This window comes from Carlito syrichta, unplaced genomic scaffold, assembly GCF_000164805.1.
Source record: "Carlito syrichta isolate Samal-C Ts95f unplaced genomic scaffold, Tarsius_syrichta-2.0.1 Scaffold314095, whole genome shotgun sequence".
Classification (NCBI taxonomy): Eukaryota; Metazoa; Chordata; class Mammalia; order Primates; family Tarsiidae; genus Carlito; species Carlito syrichta.
In genome coordinates this window covers 22,885-27,251 of record NW_007258191.1, presented here as the reverse complement: position 1 = coordinate 27,251, position 4,367 = coordinate 22,885, and positions in this window count along the sequence as shown.

Below are 4,367 nucleotides of genomic sequence, written 5' to 3'. Positions count from 1 at the left end.
GTCTCGCCAAGTTGCCCAGGCAGGTCTTGAACCCGCGGGCTCAGGAAATCCACTCACCTCGGCCTCCCAAAGCTCTGGGATTACAGGCTGAGCCACCGAGCTGGCCTGGGCTAATTTTTTGATTTATTGTAGAGAAGAGGTCTCATCAAGTTGCCCAGGCTGCTCTCGAATCTCCGGGCTCAGACAGTCCTCTTGCCTCAGCCTCCCAAAGTGCTGGGATTACAGGCGTGAACCACCACACTCAGCTAGCCTTTCACTTTTCTACACTCAAGATGTTACCTCAGGTCTGATTCTTAAATGGTCCTGTGCCCCACATTGGTGGGGAGAGTTTTTGGTCAAATCCTGCCTCTGAGCTGGTGCAGTGGCTCATTCCTGTGATCCCAGCACTTTGGGCGGTTGAGACAGGAGGATCACCTGAGACCAGGAGTTTGAGACCAGCCTAAGCAATATAGCAAGACCCTGTCTCTACATGGTGGCATATATCTTAGCTATTTGGGAGGCTGAGGTGGGAGGATCACTTGAGCCCAGGACTTGGAGGCCACAGTGAGCTATGATCATGCCACCACCCCACAGCCTGGGCGACAGAGCAAGATCCTGTCTCTGAAAAAAAAATCCTGCTGTTTTTGGAATACTTTTTCACTTGCTGCAGATGAATATTTTGTGTAAGCAGTTTTTGGAGAAATAATATAAATAAAGGAGTAGGAGTTTCTGAAATAAGTTTTATGGTTGCTTCATCATACTTGCTTGCTAAATGTCGTTATAGGAGGCAGAAGTCGATGTGAGACTTACCTTCATTAAAACCTGGTTGACCCAAAGAAGAAATCATAGCCGGGCTTGGTGGCTCAGCCTGTGATCCCGCGCCTTTGGGAGGTTGAGGTAAGTGGATTGCCTGAGCCTGAGGGTTCGAGACCCGCCTGGGCAACTTGGTAAGACCTCATCTCTACAATAAATCAAAAAAAATTAGCCGGGCGTGGTAGCACGCGCCTGTAGTTCCAGCTACTTGGAAGGCTGAGGCAGAAGGATCGCTGGAGCCCAGCAGGTCGAGGCTGCGGTGGCTGGGAACAGCCACTGGGCTCCAGCCTGGGCGACAGAGTGAGACTCCAACTCAAAAAATAAAATAAAATAAAATAAACTAGAAAGGGAAGATCAAATTAAACCTAAAGCAAGCAGTAGGAAAGAAATAATAAAGATTAGCACAGAAATAAAAGAATAGAAAAAAAATCAATGAAACCAAAAAGATTGATTCTTTGAAAAGATCAAGCCAGGCTCGGTGGCTCAGCCTGTAATCCGCGCCTTTGGGAGGCTGAGGTGAGTGGATTGCCTGAGTCTGCAGGTTTGAGACCCGCCTGGGCAGCGAGACCTCATCTCCACAATAAATCAAAAAATCAGCCGGGAGTGGTAGTGGTAACGCATGCCTGTAATTCCGGCTACTCGGAAGGTGAGGCGGAAGGATCGCCGGAGCCCAGCAGGTCGAGGCTGCGGTGGCCAGGAGCGGCCACTGCACTCCAGTCTGGTCGACCGAGTGAGACTCCAACTCAAAAAAAAGAAAAGATCAATACAATAGACAGACCCTTAGCTAGAGAGACAAACAGCGATTAAAGACTCAAATTACTAAAGTTAGGAATGAAAGAGGGAATTATAAGGGAATATGATGAACAAATGTATGCCAGCAAATTAGATAATTTAGATGAAATGGATATATTTTTAGAAATACACAAGTTAGCAAAGTAATTCAAGCGTAAATAGCAATTCTGAATTGACTTATCAATTTTCCTACAAAGAAAAGACCATATCTACATGGATAAATGGTGATATCTACTGTATATATATACATATCTTTTTTAGTTGAAGTCTCACTCTTGTTACCCAGGCCGGAGTTCAGTAACACGCTCACGGCCACCGCAGCCTCGACCTACTAGACTCAGATGATCTTTCCGCCTCAGTCTTCTAAGTAGCTGGAACTACAGACACACAACACCATGCTTGGCTAGTTTTTGTGATTTATTGTAGACACGAGGTCTCACCAAGTTGCCCAGGCTGGTCTGGAACCCCTGGGCTCAGGCAATCCTCTCGCTTGGCATCCCAAAGTGCTGGGTTTAAAGGCTTGAGCCACCATGCCTGGCCTGGATTTTCTCGCTTTTTAAAAAAATCAGTACAATTGAATTAGCTTAGAGAGTTTAACACAAAAATCAATTTAGATGAAAATAGTCATAACCCCTTCCTTTAATGCAAAATGGTTTGGGGACATTAAAATGTATGTATACACTAAAACATTAAAAATAAAAGGAAACGAAGGACATCCAGATTGGAGAAGAAGAAGTAAAGCTATATATATTCACATATGACATGATTGTAATTATCAAAAACACACACACAAACCCTACTAAAAAAATATTAGAATTAGAAATTGAGCTCAGCATGGGTTGTAGGTTACAAGCTCAATATTCAAAAAATTGATTGTGGTAAATGGCTCACACCTGTAATCTTAGCACTTTAGGAAGCTGAGGTGAGAGAATTGCCTGAGTCTAGAAGTTTGAGATCAGCCTGGGCAACATGATGAGACCTTGTCTCTACAATGGATAAAGAAGTTGGCTGGGTGTGGTGGTGCACACCTGTAGTCCCAGCAACTTAGGAGGCTCAAGCAGAAGGATTACCTGAACCTAGCAGATCAAGGCTGTGGCAGCCATGATCATGCCACTGCACTCCAGCCTGGGCAATAGAGTGAGAATATGACTCAAAAAAAAAAAGTTGATTGTAATTCTATATACTAACAATAAATAATATGAAATGAATATTAAATAATCCATTTATAAGAGCATAACAAAGAACAAAGTATTTAGGAATAAATTTAACAAAAAAGTATATCATGTTTACACTGAAATTATAAAAGTGTTGAAAAAATTAAAGGTGATCTAAATAAATGAAAAGATAGCCTATGTTCATGGATCAAGACTAAATACTGTTTTAATATTGAATACGCTCCACATTGATATATGGATTCAATGCAATCCTCATCATCGAAATTCTAGCTGACATTTTTCAAAAACGGACAAGCTGATTGTAAAATTCATACAGAAATGCAAGTGTTGTATAACAAATAGTTTTGCTGGACTTTGTCACTGGTTCCTGGAGGGAGACCCTACATCCTTGTGATTTCCTGAGTAATAGGTGTGTCTTTGTTATTCACTAACCCCTTGGATCATACCAGAGCTTAAGCTAATGAGATGAGATGACCAGATGGTGTCTAGTCACCAGAAAAATCAACTGTGTGATTAGAGGTTGGGGCTTGAGTTAGTCCAGTTTTCAGAGAAAGGAAGGAGTCTGGAGATCAACTACATGACCAATGATTTAATCAATAATGTTTGTATAAAAAACTCTAATAAAAATTTTAGCCGTTGAAGCTCAGTGGAGCTTCCTAGCTGGTGAACACATTGATGTGCTGGGAGGGTGATGTGCCCAATTTCATGCGGGAGAGGGCAATGGATCTGGGTTCAGGATTCTCTCGAACCTTGCATTCTATAAAATTTAAAAAATCAAAATGTTCTAGTTCTGCCTGACTCCATTAAATTTGAAGTATAACAAATGTAATTTAATTCTCTCTTGCTTTGAGATCTCTGTCTCCATCTCTTTTTTTTTTTTTTAGTCAGGGTCTCACTGTGTTGCCCAGGATGGAGTGCAGTGGCATGATCACAGGTCACTGCAGCCTTGACTTCCTGGGCTGAGGTGATCCTCCTACCTCAGCCTCCAAAATAGCTGGGACTACAGGTACAAGCCACCAAGCTTGGCTAATTTAAAAATTTTTTTTGCAAAGATGAGTTCTCATTATGCTGCCCAGGCTGGTCTTGAATTCCTGGGCTCAAGTAATCCTTCTGCTTGGCCTCCCCAGAGTGCTGGGATTACAGGTGTGAGGCACCACACCTGGCCCTCTGTCTCATTTTTAAACTTAACTGGTAACACATCCCCTTCTCTGCAAACTTTTGTCCTACCTCTTCCCTTTCCTCAGCTTAGTTTGCTGTTTCTTGCTTGGTGATTTTATGGGACCCAGTAGCCTCAGGGAAATTTTTTGTTAAAAATCCCAATTCAAGACAAGGCATGGTGACTCACGCTTGTAATCCCAACACTTTGGGAGGTGAAGGCAAGAGGATTGCCTGAGCCCAGGGGTTTGAGACCAGTCTGGGCAACTTGGTGAGATCTCGTCTCAACAATAAATCACAAAATTAACCATATGTGGTGGCTCACGCCTGTAGTCCCAGCTACTCAGGAGGCTTAGGTAGAAGGATCACCTGGAATCAGCAAGTTGTGGTGGCTATGAGTGTGCCACTGCACTCTCCAACCTAGGTGACAGAGTAAGACTCCGACTCAAAAAA